We start from the raw sequence: 15444 nt of genomic DNA, 5'->3' as shown, positions 1-15444 counted from the left end.
TGCTTGAGACTCTCACCCTCTCCCTCTGCCCCTCCCCCATCAAAAAATTAAATAAAAATAAAATTAAAAATAAAATAAATTAAATAAAATTCATATGAAATATCAAGAAACCACAAATAGCCAAAACAAACTTGAAAAAGAAGAACAAAGTGGAGGATTCATAGTTCTTGATTTCAAAACTTACTGTGAAGCCACAATAATCAAAACGGTGTGGTACTGGCATTAAGATAAATATGCAGACCAATGGAATGGAATTGAGAGTCCAGAAATGAAACCTCACATGGTCAATTGATTGTTAAGAAGGGGGCACAACCATTCGATAAAGAAAAAACAGTCTTTTCAACAAATGATCCTGGGGAAACTGGGTATGCACTTATAAAAGCATAAAATTGGACTTTTATATTACAACTGTTAAAATCAAACACAAATAGAGACCAGACTTGAAAATTCCCTGAGCAGACAAAACCAATTAAATCATACAAGCAAAGCTTAATTTAGCTTATTTTGCAAGACAAGTGAGACTAACTTGATCTGGGTCACTCCTTGCTTATGCCTTTGAAAATCATAAGCAAAACTTAAAACTCTTTCCCAAAGTTGATATGAAGTAACCACTAACCAATTCCCTATCACTTCACTTAAAAACTTTTTAACATTATAACCAATCACTGCAAAGAATAAACAGTCTTGCCTCCTCACTATGTAAGCTGGTTTATAACAATATACCTCTGAACCTCATTGCATGTTTGGTTTGAGTGTTCCCAGTTCACGAAGCATCCTTTTTGTGTGTGCACAATAAACTTCTACTAATTATTACTTTAGTGATTCATTGGTTTTACTTCTGCTATTTCTGAACTTCTGACACACTATATACAAACTAAAAATGAATCAAAGACCTAAATTTAAGTAAAACTATAAAACTCTTAAAAAAAACACATAGGAGCAAATCTTCATGACCTTAGATTTGGCAACAGTTTCTTAAATATAACACCAAGAGCTCAGGCATCAGAAGGAAAAATAGATAAATTGGACTTCGTTAGAATTAAAAAATTTTGTGCATCAAAGAACACTATCAAGAGAGTGAAATAACAGGGGTGCCTGATTGGTTCAGTTGGTTAAGCGTCTGCCTTTGGCTCAGGTCATGATCCCAGGGTCTGGGATTGAGCCCCAAGTTGGGCTCTCTGCTCAGCGGGGAGCCTGCTTCTCCCTCTGCCTGCCACTCCCCCTGCTTGTGCTCTCTCTCTCTGTCAAGTAAATAAATAAAATCTTAAAAAGAGAGAGAGAGAGAGAAATAACAGTCTTCAGTGTAGGAGAAAATATTTGCAAATCATACATCTAATAAAGGTTTAATATCCAGAAAATATAAAGAGCTTCTGCAACTCAACAACAAAAAGACAAACAATCCAATTTAAAAATGGGCAAAGGACTTGAATAGATATTTGTCCAAAGAAGACTTACAGATTGTCAATAAGCACACGGAAAGATGCTCTATATCATAAGTCATCAGGGAAATGCATATCAAAACCACAACGTGGGGCACCTGGGTGGCTCAGTCATTAAGCATCTGCCTTCAGCTCAGGTCATGGTCCCAGGGTCCTGGAACTGAGCCCCATATCGGGCTCCCTGCTCAGTGGGAAGCCTGCATCTCCCTCTCCTGCTCCCCCGCTTGTGTTTCCTCTCTCGCTGTGTCTCTCTGTCAAGCAAATAAATAAAATCTTTAAAAAAAATAAATAACATTCACTTATAAAAAAATAAAGTGAAGACTGAATTAAAAAAAAAACACAATGAGACAGAACTTCATACCCACTAAGATGGCTGTAATTTTTGAAAATGGAAAATAACAAGTGCTGGAGAGGATCTGGAGAAATTGAAACACTCTGCATTGCTGGTGGGAATGGAAAATGGTGCAGTCACTGTGAAAAACGGTTTGGCCATTCCTCAAAGATTAAACACAGAATTATCAGATACCCAGCAATTCCACTCCTAGGTATGCACCCAAAAGGACTGAAAGCATGGACTCAAACAGATATTTGTACACCAATGCTCATTACAGCGTTATTCAAAAAGGTGTAAACAACCCGGGTCCACCAACAGATGAATGGATAACAAAATGCACTATGTACATATATACATGCAATGGAATATTATTCAGCCTTAAAAAAGGAATAAAGTTCTGACACATGCTAAAAAATGGATGAAACTTGAAAACATTGTGCTAAGCAAAATAAGCCAGACAAAAGGGGACAAATATGCTATGATTGCACTTATATGAAATATCTAGAATACGTAAAGTCATAGAGACAGAAAGTAGATTAGAAATTACTGGGGGGTAGGGGCACCTGGGTGGCTCTGTCGTTAAGCATTTGCCTTCAGCTTAGGTCATGATCCCAGGGTCCTGGGATGGGGCCCAGCATCGGGCTCCCTGCTCGGCGGGAAGCCTGCTTCTCCCTCTCCCACTCCCCCTGCTTGTGTTCCCTCTCTCGCTGTCTCTCTCTCTCTTTGCCAAATAAATAAATAAAATCTTTAAAAAAAAAAAAAGAAAAGAAATTACCAAGGGCTGAGGGGACAGGAAGGGGAGTTAGTGTGTAATAGGCACAGAATTTCTGTTTGGGGTGATGAAAAAATTAGAAATAGTGGTAACGATTACACAACATTGTGAATGTAATCAATGCCACTGAGTTGTACATCTAACAGTGGTTACAATGGCAAATGTTATGTTATATATGTTTTACCACAATTTTAAAAATCTAAAAAAATTGAATAAAAATATGAGAGAATCCAAGAAATTTGAGCACTGAAAGGGTATTTGATATTAAGAGTTACCGATTTTTTTTTTTTAGGTCTGATGATGTCATTGCAGTTATGTTTCTTTAATAAAAAGCCCTTCTCTTTTAGCGACACTGTATAATTATAGGTGAAATGATAGGATCACTGAGCTTCACTTCAAAATGATCCAGTGAGGGGGCGCCTGGGTGGCTCAGTCATTAAGCGTCTGCCTTCGGCTCAGGTCATGATCCCAGGGTCCTGGGATGGAGCCCCGCATTGGGCTCCCTGCTCGGCGGGGAACCTGCTTCTCCCTCTCCTTCTGCCCCTCCCTCTGCTCATGAGCAAGTGCTCTCTCTTTCTCAAATAAATAAATAAAATCTTTAAAAAAAAAATGAGGGGCGCCTGGGTAGCTCAGTCATTAAGCGTCTGCCTTCAGCTCAGGTCATGATCCCAGGGTCCTGGGATTGAGCCCCACATGAACTCCCTGCTCAGTGGGAAGCCTGCTTCTCCCTCTCTCACTCCCCCTGCTTGTGTTCCTTCTCTCGCTGTGTCTCTCTCTGTCAAATAAATAAATAAAATCTTTAAAAAAATAAATACATTTTAAAAAGAATGAGATAAATATCTTAAGATTTTATTTATCTGTCAATAATTCAAAAATTATTTTTGTAGCTGCTAACAAGATGTTATAACTGAAATGTTCCAGAAGCTAGGGTTTCAAATGTCAGACTAACCACCGTGGCCTCAAACTATTTGTAGTTACTCTTTTAAGTTCTGCTGTACACCTACAGAGAAGTTCATCATTAAGTTTAGAGGATGTGAAACCTATTTCAAGTACTCTTTTTAATTATTGTTGGCTTTTTTTGTCCAGATTAAAGTCAGATTATGGTGGGGGTTTTTTTATCTTGTAATGTGGCTGATGAAGAGCTTGTTCTTGGGTATCAGAAATGTGCAAACTCAGATATGTAGGGAAAATGGGGGGGGAGGGCATTAGCTCTGACGCAGGGGAGGCAGGGGTAAGGGAAGGCTTTCTTTGTGAAGTGATGCTGTTAGTCAGATGAAAGGAAATAGGGCATTCTAGGCAGAGGAACAGTCTGGAACAGCATGAGCTGAGATCCGGAGGCATGAAGCAGTTGGTGGATTCAGAGAGCTATTTGTTCAGTATTGCTGAGTATAGAGATGGTAAAGATAGTCTTAAGAGTTTGGGTTTTTTTTAGGTTTTTGTTTGTTTTGTTTTGTTTTGTTTGGAGGGTGGGTGGCTGTGTTACAGTTGTTCTGGGCTTGCCTAGAAAATCCTTAAGGAAACAAACAAACTGAACTGAGATGCAAAGTTCTTCCCCACAAGAATACCTGTTCCTCAACATTGAAGAGCATCCAAGAGGGTTGCAGAGAACTCCAGCCCCTGACACTCATGGACTTAATCCCACCCTACTACCAGGTAGGATTCTCTTCATGGGCCCATAAGTAATGCTCAGTGTCCAGGGAAATACTGGACATTAAAGAAACTGAGTGGCCATTGACCAGCCAACCCTTTCTAAAGAGACTTCTACTAATATCCTTGATTTGGAGCTAAACCCAGGAATGCAAATCTGCTCAAGGCACTGACCAGCTTAGTTGGTCTATTTTGAGGATTCCAGCCTCTAAAACCAGTGGGAAATGAGGAGCCATAGGATCATGGTAGAAAAAATAAAGGGAGATTTCCATTTCAAATCTGCTTCTGTGATAGCCACACATGGACTGATCTCCTTGAAGAAAAAAGAAAAGGAATCAAGGCGCTAAAGCCAGGAAACACATCAACCAAAAAGGAGCTCAAGGTTCATGGTGCCATGTTGGAAACCACCAGTGCCTGCATGGGGCAGATGCGATGGGATTGAATATACGAGAGTGTTCCTCCAATTCTGTTGCTTCCTAAAGGCCTGGCAGAAGTATGAAGACCAAGATCAGTTCCTCTTTCTGGATGAGGACCCAGCTGCCTGCCTCAGTGAGCACCATGACAGATCGAGAAACAGAATTCTGCAAAATAAGAGGATCCCACCTTTATCCTCAGACTGTTGTTGGTTCCATGTCTTTTGTTTTGCTGCAGCCCTACCTATAATAAAATTGCTGGTACACTTATACTGTTTTCTTATACAAAGTAAAAGTGAAACTTCATTGACTCTTTCTATGTGAAACTAAAAAAATTGAGGTTTATTGACACTGAGAGAAGTAACAGAAATGATTAGGGAATCTTGTCTAGTGGCCCTGGGGTTCACAAAACACTAATTTTGTTGCCCTTGTTTTTGATAGCTAATGCTGAAACAGAATCTTCCAAGTTGGCTGCTCTTGCCCAGGTTTTGTAGACCAGAGGCCGGGAAACTACAGCCCACGAGCCCGTTCTGGCTGACCATCCATTTTTTTGTATGACCTGAGAGCTAAGGTAGTTCTTAAACATTTTAAGAGTTGAAAAACAATCAAAAGACCTATAGTCGGGGCACCTGGGTGGCTCAGTCGTTGGGCGTCTGCCTTCGGCTCAGGTCATGATCCCAGTGTCCTGGGATCGAGTCCCACATCGGGCTCCCTGCTCCACGGGAGGCCTGCTTCTTCCTCTCCCACCCCCCCTGCTTGTGTTCCCTCTCTCGCTGTGTTTCCCTCTGTTAAATAAATAAATAAAATCTTAAAAAAAAAAAAAAAGACCTATAGTGAATAACAATATACTATACACTTACAATTTGTTAAGAGGATAGATTTCATGTTAAGTGTTCTTACCACAATAAAAAAGTCAAAAGTGTATTTCATGACACATGAAAATTGTATGAAATCCAATTTAAGTGTCCCTACATAAAGTCTAGTTGAAACACAGCCACACTCATGCTCAGGGGGTTCATGCCACAGCAATGGAGGCCAAGGGAAAACTCGCCACCAAACAGCCTTGTAAGGCTTGGAGGTTCCCAAGACTGATCTGAATCTACCAGACTAACCTGCTAATTCAGGGTTGTTTACAGAATATTAAACCTTTTACAGCTACGTTGGTGTTTATAAGCCAAACTCATTATAGACCAGTGGGGGACCTGTTTAGAGTTGACCAGCCCTCCAGGGAAATCTAAGTCAAGTGGGGGCCTCTTGAGGAGTTTCTGGGTTTGTGTAATGAGGCAGTTTGCCAAAGCTCCTCGGGGCCATCGCAACCAGGACCTCTGGGACGCCCAGGTCTGAATAGTCAGTCTATGTGCAGGCTTTGAGGCAATCCCACATCTGTCCTTTGCTATTGGGAGCAGACTAGAATGAGTCTAGCCTCAGGAATGCAGCAAGTCAGATGGATAGTTGCTGGGTTTTGGCTTGCTTCCACAGCCCCTCCTTCCTGTCTGCATCCTACCCACGCATTTCCCCCCTGTGCCCTACGCATATTTAAAAAAAAAGGGGGGGCGCCTGGGTGGCTCAGTTGGTTAAGCGACTGCCTTAGGCTCAGGTCATGATCCCAGAGTCCCAGGATCGAGTCCCGCATCAGGCTCCCTGCTCAGCAGGGAGTCTGCTTCTCCCTCTGACCCTCCCTCCTCTCATGTGCTCTCTCTCATTCTCTCTCTCAAATAAATAAATAAATAAAATCTTTAAAAAAAAAAAAAAGAGGAGGAGGCCACGGGGGCAAGAACCAGAAACTTTCCTCCTCCCAAATTTCATGCTGGCAGACAGCTACATCCAACCTCTGCCCTACTGGAGAGGTCTTCTCCAGGGACCATCGTTCCTCTGTCCCCTCAGCTTCCCCAAGGGTGAAGGAGTTGTCCTGAGAGTGGAAAGGGGGAGGCGCTTGGGGTGTGAGCTGGCCCTGCGCTCTTCTGGAGCGCCGCGGGAGGGCTGGGAGAAAGCTGCCAAGTCGAGGGGAAGGATAGTGGCTTCCAGCGCCAGGTACTGCTTGCACATCGATTGGGAGCCTTCTCTGGGCGAAACAGGGAGCGGGACTCATGAAGAACACAGGCCGAGAGCAAGCACGTGATGAGGTGGCGCACTCGGTCCCACATCGCACCAGGCCACGGGCCACCACAGCAACCAAATCAGCCCAGGTCTTGCTTGACCAGTTAGGTGTCATTTAGGGCTCCTTTCTTACTCGGGCTTCTTTGCTTAGTTTAATTTACCTTATGTTCCACTCCCATTCCTAAGCTCACATCTGCCCCAGATTGGAAAGTGATCCCAGTGTTGTGATGCCATTTGGGACCAAAGTCAGAAGCCCGAGGAGGGAGAAAGGGTTTGAGGACCATGTGGTGGGAGTCAGGAATTCCCAGGCTTGCCCGGAGCGGGAAGAGCACTCAGACACCCTCTATAATCAACAGGGAAACACAGTGGGGCAGGTGGAACGGGGAACCCTATACTCCAGGGGCTAGGGAATTATCTTTTTAGCTACTTCTAGTGTCGGGATCCTCTCTATAGGCTACAGAACTTTGGTAATGCAATCCTGCTCGACCTCATCCACCTCCCCAATATCAAAATGAAACACTGGCTTTCCACAAACTCCTCCAGCATGGAGACCAAAGGGTCACTGGCCACTGCCTTTCATTCAGCTACTGCTCCCATTTCTCTTGGCTCCCACCCAAGCTCCCCACCCCTTAATGAGCCACTGAGTACCAAAAGAGGAAATTCCAGCCCAATGAGGGGCTTGGTCACCTCACTGGCTCTAAAACAGAGCTTGGCTGGGAAAGGAGGGCTGTCCTGATGTCATCATTATTCAAGGGGCTCATCCTGCCCAGCTCTGGGGAATGGGCTTAGCAGCTGGCACAGGGGAGAGATGAAGCCTCTGAGGTCTCAAGCTAGGACCTGATGCCCTCTGGAGACAGGATGCCTGGTGGGAGACCAAGAGGCCCTGAGAAGAGTAGGGTGAGAGTATTCATCTCAGGCTGTTCTGTCTGCAAAATAACCAAACTGTTCTGTTCTGGGTACAGAACACCTCCCTGGGCCTGGTGACATGTGCAAATAAATAGAAGATGCAACAATGCCCTCACCAGGTCGCATGGTATTGTAGATGTTTGAAGACACATCTGCAAAAATAGGAAAACTCACTAACCCTCATGTTAACAAAAGCAAAATCATTTGATGTAATTCAAGTAGGGCATAAGCAGGGTCAAGTTAAGGAGTATAGGAGATAATCCAGAGGATTTGGGGAGGTAGGTGAGTTTAGAATTTTGAATTGTTTCTTGATGAATGAGGGGGCAAAGGTATATATATGAAGTTGATGATTAAAAGTAATATGTTACATTCCTGCAGAGAGAAAGGATTTTACCTAGAGAAGGAAGAACACAAATGAAAATCTTAAATGTCAAGGTTGCAAGTGATGGAAGACTGACCATAATTAATCAGCATGTTGGCATAATAGAATGTTCTAGTTAATCAAAATTATTTTTTATAACAACACATGTTTAAAAATTCTTTTAGTCTAATAAGTATAAGATCATGCTTATTAAGAATCCTGGAATGATTTTATATTTACATCAAGATGCATTGTGGATACCCTGGATGTTATTTTGTTAAATAAATTCCTCAGAAGAGGTTCCTATAACATGTAGGACTGGGTTAATGGAAACAGGTCCCTGACCCAACAAATATCCAAATTATATAAATGTGCTGGATAAACCATAACACACACACAAACACACACTCACTATATGTATAACCAAGGTCAAAAAAAGGAAAGGAAAAAAAAAAAAGGAAGGGAAATCCCCAAGTTCCAAAGCTCACAGCTAGAGAGACCTGTCACATGGAACTGATGTGGCAGTCAAGGAGTGGGTGGGGGCTGGGCCTGGCTGTAGGCTGGAACTGAGACCCTTGCGTAAAACTGCCCAAATGGGACTTGAAAATTTCTTCCCACCAGTCCAAAGAAGCAGAAAGCAAGATTGCTGTGTCTCAGAGCTCAAGATAAAGGGGGGAAAACGCTCCTATAAGAAATTACCAACCCAGGGATGCCTGGGTGGCTCAGTCCATTAAGCGTCTGCCTTCAGCTCAGGTCATGAACCCAGGGTCCTGGGATCCAGCCCTGCATCGGGCTCCCTGCTCAGTGGGAAACCTGCTTCTCCCTCTCCCTCTCCCTGCAGCTCCCCCTGCTTGTGCATCCTCTCTCTCTCTCTCTCTGTCAAATAAATAAAATCTTAAAAAAAAAAAGAAATTATCAACCCAAATCTATGTTGTGTGGATCTAAATTTGCACTACTTGCCCCATGATATGAGAATTCTAGGCCAAGAAATTAACATAAAAGTTCATCCAGGCTCTGTTTAACTCCAGGGCTCTCGCAAAAGGAGATGCAAAACAGCTTTACTTCTAGAATATTCTCACTGAAAGTAAAACAGTCTTGGCTGAAGATGAATATATAATAACAACCTAGAAACCATAAGAAGTGAACCATCTGAAGATTATTAAGTAGACACAAATAATAGGAGAATCAGCATCCCAAGAACTAGAAATAATAGAATAATCTGAATGACACTATAAAACAAAAGAGTTTAAAGTTATTAAAGAGATAACAGAATACAGTGTAATGAAGAAAATAGGACATTTTTAGAAAAGGACAGACAGATTTGGAAAAGAATCAAATAGAAAACTAGAAATTAACAATCACTGAAATTCCTGATTTCACCTTTGTGTGTGACTTGTTCTAAGTAGCCCCAATTTCAATCCTGCCTCTCAACCTAAATTTGAAACAGACTCTACACCTCTCCTTTCTCCTATTAAAATGAGAGTTCACAGAAGGCAAAGAGCAAATGATATATTCAGAATCATGTCTAGCACACAACTATTAACCAGGAATGAGAAGATACCAGTCTACCTTCAAATTATGGGTGCTCTGCGCCTGGGTGGCTCAGTCGGTTAAGCGTCTGCCTTCGGCTCAGGTCATGATCCCAGGGTCCTGGGATTGAGCCCCGCATCGGGCTCCCTGCTCGGCGGGAAGCCTGCCTCTCCCTTTCCCACTCCCCCTGCTTGTGTTCCCTCTCTCGCTGTCTCTCTCTCTGTCAAATAAATAAATGAAATCTTAAAAAAAACAAATTATGGGTGCATCTGGGGAAAGGAGAACATACGACTCCCCCATGAGACACCCTCAAGAAACAGCAGCATTTCAGAGTTTCCCTCCCAAGCACCATGGAGTACATAACTCCATGCCATTCATAAAGGAGCTCAAAGAAGATGGGGAATTTTCTCTGTCCCCTGCAGCCTTCCAGGGCCCCTGTGATCATTGATGCCTCCACCTCCGGAGAGTCTCTTTCAGGAAACGGCTGACCAGGATTTGATCCTCCTTCCCTTTCATCCTGAGCTTCTACAGTATGTTTTATCTTATATGGGATAGAGAAATTCCTCTCAGCTTATTCTTTTTTTTCCCTAAGATTGTTTTAGTTAGTCTAGGGCCTGTGCTTTACCATCTAAATGTTAGAATAAGCTTATCTATGTCTACAAAATACCTTGCTAAGATTTTTTTTTTAATTCCAGTGTAGGGCGCCTGGGTGGCTCAGTCGGTTTAGCGTCTGCCTTCGGCTCAGGTCATGATCCCAGGGTCCTGGGATCAATTCCTGCATCAGGACTGCTTCTTCTTCTCCCTCTGCCCCACCCCCCTGCTCGTGATCTCTCTCTCTCTCTCAAATAAAGTCTTTTTTAAAAAATGTAAATTCCAGTGTAATTAACATACAATATTATATTAGTTTCAGGTGTACAATATAGTGATTCAACAACTCTGTGCATTACTCAGTGTTCATCATGATAAGCGTGTTCTTAATCTCCATCACCTATTTCACCCATCCCCCACCCACCTCCCCTCTGGTAACCAGCAGTGTGTTCTCTACAGTTCAGAGTCTGGGTTGAGGTTTTTTTGGTCTCTTTTTCTTTAATTGTTTGTTTTGTTTCTTAAATTCCACATATGAGTGAAATCATATCGTATTTGTCTTTTTCTGAATGACTTATTTCACTCCCTTGCTAGGATTTTGATAGGAATTACATTAAACCTATAGATGAATTTGGGGAGAATTGACATCTTTACTATGTTGAGTCTTCCAATCTATGACCACAGTATATCCATTGATTTAGGTCTTCTTTGATTTATTTCATTAGGATTTTGTAGTTTTCAGCATATAGATCCTGTGCATGTTTTGTTAAGTTTATACCTAAACATTTCATTTTCTTTGGAACAATTATAGATTGTAAAGCATTTTAAATTACAGTTTCTACATGTTTGTTGTTAGTACATAAAACTGAGGTTGATTTTTGTGTGTTGATCTTGTATCCTGCATCCTTGCAGAACTCATATAGCAGTTACAGGATTTTTTTTTTTTTTTGGTAGTTTTTTCGAGGATTTTCTTTAAGGGCAATCATGTCATTTGCAAATAGGGACAGTTTTTTTTCTTCCTTTCCACTCTGTATGTCTTTTATTCTTTTTCTTCCTTATTGCAGTGGCTAGGAATTCCAGTACTATGTTGAATAAAAGTGATGAAAATAGACATCCTTGCCTTGTTCTCAGTCTTAGAAGGAAAGCATTCAGTCACTTACCATCAACTATGATGCTAGCTGTAGCCTTTTCATAGATGTTCTTTATCATGTTGAGAATATTTACCATGAATGATTGTTGGATTTTGTCAAATGCTTTTCCTGCACCAATTGATAAGATTATATGATTTTTCTTCTTTAGCCTTCTTTTTCTTTCCTTTTTCTTTAGCCTGTTGATGGGGTAGACATTTTTGCTAACCCAGCTTTATTGATCACTTGATACAATAGACTTTTGAAAAATTGAATCAGACTATCTATGTGGAATAAATCCTACGTGGTCATGGTATATAATTTTTTGTATTTATAATTGTTTTATAATGATGGATTCAATTTGCTAATATTTTATTGAGGATTTTGAAAGAGATATTGGTCTCTAGGTTTTTTTTCTAAATTCATGACAGATACTGGCTTATAGTTTTCTTTTTTTCAGTATTGTCTTTGTCTAACCTCATAAAATGAGTTGGGAAGTGTTCTCTCCTCTGTTTTTTGGAAGAGGTTGTGGAAAATCGGTCTTTATTCTTCTTTAGGTATTTGGAAGAATTCACCAGTGAAGCCATCTGAGCTTGAAGATTTCTCTTTGGGAAGTGACTCTGTTTTATTTGGATCATAACATCTTTGTCCACCAGAGTCACAAAGGCGTTGGCCAAGTTTTCGAGTATAGAATTGCAGAAAACCTTGGAAATCATCACCCACATCCTTCACCACTTATGAAGAAACTGATGTGCCCAAAGTCACAGAGCTACTTAGTAGCAGAAATGGGAAGAGCCTGTGGTTCAGGATACTCAGTCCAGCTATCTTTGCTGCTAAGTAAATGGAAGTGGCTCAAGAGTGAAGACTTTCAACTTTTCAGACACCCTCCCATTCATTGCCCACTCACTGTCTCATAGGAGGGGTTTAATTGCTTCCTTGTATATAAGCCCTCAATAAGAAGATTCCCCAAGCCCCTTCTAGCCCAAAGTTAGAGCCAGAAAGGGCAGAGGTCAAGAGCAGAGCTAGTGACCCCTGACCAAAGGGGCAGAGAGGCAAAATTTTGGCAACCAAATCTCCAAGGAAGAAGCAACCACAGGGCTGATCAGCCTGGGAACCAGCCCCCTCTGTTAGTCTAATGTGCACTTGGATGACAGCCTGGGCCAAAGAGGAACAGAGACCATGGGCACCTCTCCCAACAGGGTCAGTGAACAGGAGGAAGTTAGATCTTCCGGCTCACACACCCTCTGTTTTCCTTATGGTACCAGCCAGAGGCCAATTTCCAAACTGTAGATAAGAAGGTGGAAGAAAGGAATGGATAGATTATACCTGCACACTATGGTAACGACATTCCCACAGCTGAACCCCCATCACTGCTTACAATGTCATCCAGTAGAACCCTCTGCAATAGAAACATTATATATCTGCCCTGTCCAGTGAGATGGCCGCTAATCATATGTAAGTATTAAGCACTGGAAATGTGAGTAGTGCAATTAAAAAAACTAAAATTTTTTTAAAAGATGTTATTTATTTATTTGATAGAGAGACAAAGCAATAGAGAGCAGGAGCAGGGAGAAGAGAGAGAAGCAGGCTCCCGGCTGAGCAGGGAGCCCATAGCAGGGCCCTGGGATCATGACCTGAGCCGAAGGCAGACACTTAACCAACTGAGCCACCCAGACGCCCCTAAAAAAACTACATTTTTAATCTTAATTAATTTAATCTTTGTCATGTGTGACCAGCGGCTACTGTATTGGACAGCACAGACCTAGAGAAACCCCTGTAAATGCATTCATGAACAAACCTGAAAAGCACATGAAAATCAGAAACATAATCTATAATAAAGGAAGGAAGCACTAAGATACATTGGCAAATCACTTAAAATTGAGCCAATAACCTCACTCCTCAAATTTGCACCAATATTACATGATGCTCTGGTTTCACTTTATTTAAGCTGTATGTGTGCTAGTTTTTTAAAAAAATCACTTTTGGCAACATAAAAGAAGGAGCAAATAATAGTCTTCAGGGATCCAGGGGCACCTGGGTGGCTCAGTTGGTTAAGTGTCTGCCTTTGACTCAGATCATGATCCCAGGGTCCTGTGATTGAGTGCAGCATCAGGCTCCCTGCTCTGCGGGGAGTCGGCTCCTTCCTTTCCCTTTGTCCCTCCCCGCCCCTCCTGTGTGCTCTCTCTCTCTCTCTCTCTCAAATAAACAAATAAAATCTTTAAAAAATAGGCTTCAGGGATCTAAATGGAAGTTACTAAGCCTATATCGAGTTAGTTTAGAGAAAGAACACTGCTGGTATTTGGTTTGTTTTGTTCATCGCTATATCCTCAGTGCCTAGACTATCCCCTGGCAAGAAACATTCTCCGTAAAAATTTGAGTGAATGAAAGGAAGGGCCTACTGTCAAAAGAACTGGACTTAAGAAAAAGAAAAATTGGGGCGCCTGGGTGGCTCAGTCGTTGAGCGTCTGCCTTCGGCTCAGGTCATGATCCCAGGGTCCTGGGATCGAGTCCCGCATCGGGCTCCCTGCTCCGCGGGAAGCCTGCCTCTCCCTCTCCCACTCCCTCTGCTTGTGTTCCTGCTCTCGCTGTGTCTCTCTCTATCAAATAAATAAATAAAATATTAAAAAAAAAAAAGAAAAAGAAAAATTTACAAAGCCAAACCTCTAGGCTCAGCAGAATGGCCACAGGAGGGCGCTCCAGCCCAGCAGCTAGCTCACAGGGTGACCAGCGGCGGGGTTAATCATTCTCCCCCTTGGGAGAATTCTTGGGTTTCCCTAGCACTTCCCACGCCCTAGGGTGGCTGTAAAAGAGTAGATCCCAGCCACCACCACCTCCTTCCCATCACACTCCCATGTCTTTCTTTCTTTTTTATTTGTCGGTATGTTTTCTCATGTGTACCAGACAACCCTCTGACGCAGATGTTAGGATCACTGGCCATCTACGGGCAGTGCAAGGCCCCCGGCATGCTAAAACACTTAATAAATGTCACATTTTGCACTTCAAATAAAGGAGATGGAGAGTCAGAGGCAGAAGCCCAGGCCTGGGAATCAGGAGGTGGGTTTCCTGACAACTCTATGCACTGTAAGTCCAACATGGTCCCAAAGGTTGTGCTGTAGGTTTTGCATGACAGGTAATGTTATCTCCATTTTACAGATGAGAAAATTGAATTTCAGAGTGATCAGCAAAGGTCACACAGATTACACGTGGATTTTGAACCCAGGATGCTTTGTCTACAAAAGCCATGGAATTAACACCATAGCATCAGTTTTGAGTTCAAACATGGCACTACCACGGAGAGCATTGCTTTCTGTGAGATCCAATGAGGGTAGAAGACTGGAATTGGGCATTCAACTGGAGTCAGGGAAGGGAAAGAAAAGACCTTTACATCGGAGCCCTTCCTGGGAGGGTTGGGCAAGGGCACTGTCACCACCCAGAACAGCAGGGTGGACCTACCCTAGGCAAAAGTCCTCAAGATTTCTGTTTAAGGTCTGAATGTTTGTGTTGGCCTCCAAATCCACAAGTGATGGTAAGCCACAATGGGATGATATTTGAGGTGGTGCCTTTGGGAGGTAATCAGGCTTAGATGAGGTTATGAGGGTAGGGCTCCCTTGATAAGATTGGTGTTCTTGTAAGAGGGGAGAGAGGGACACCTGGGTGGCCAGGTCATGATCTCAGGGTCCTGGGAATGGGCCCCAGGTTGGGCTCCCTGCTCAGCAGGGAGTCTGCTTCTCCCTCTCCCTCTGCCCCTCCCCCCTTGCTCACGAGTGTGCAATGTGGATAATACTTGCCTTGTGTGGTTGTGGTGTGATTTATTTATTTCATCAGTGTCAAACCTCTTGCGTTGAGTGTAGGCACAGAGTAGGAACTCAGGAAATGTTCGCTTCCTTTTTTCCTTACTTGTTGAGTCATGAATGTAAAGGACAGTTTACATTTAGCAGACCCTTTAGCTCAAAGAAAAAAGCTAAAATGGAAGAATTTCAAGCATCAATCTGTGAGTTGAGAAGACATTTGGGGGGAGGGAGGAACATTTGGGGACCGAAGACCTTGATGTCTCACCTTGTACACAAGGGGATTGTGGGCACGGGTCACTGCCATCACCCCAAAACAAGAAGAATGCGTTGTGAGACTCAGCACACTTCCTGCACATGCACACATGCATTTGCCCCGGACCAGGATTTGCTCTGGACTGCTCCACACAGCACTCCCCTCCTGATTTTTTTCTCTACTCCACTG

Source organism: Zalophus californianus, chromosome 2, assembly GCF_009762305.2.
Source record: "Zalophus californianus isolate mZalCal1 chromosome 2, mZalCal1.pri.v2, whole genome shotgun sequence".
Taxonomy (NCBI): domain Eukaryota; kingdom Metazoa; phylum Chordata; class Mammalia; order Carnivora; family Otariidae; genus Zalophus; species Zalophus californianus.
The sequence above is the reverse complement of the archived record's forward strand: the minus strand, read 5'-3'. Positions refer to the sequence as shown.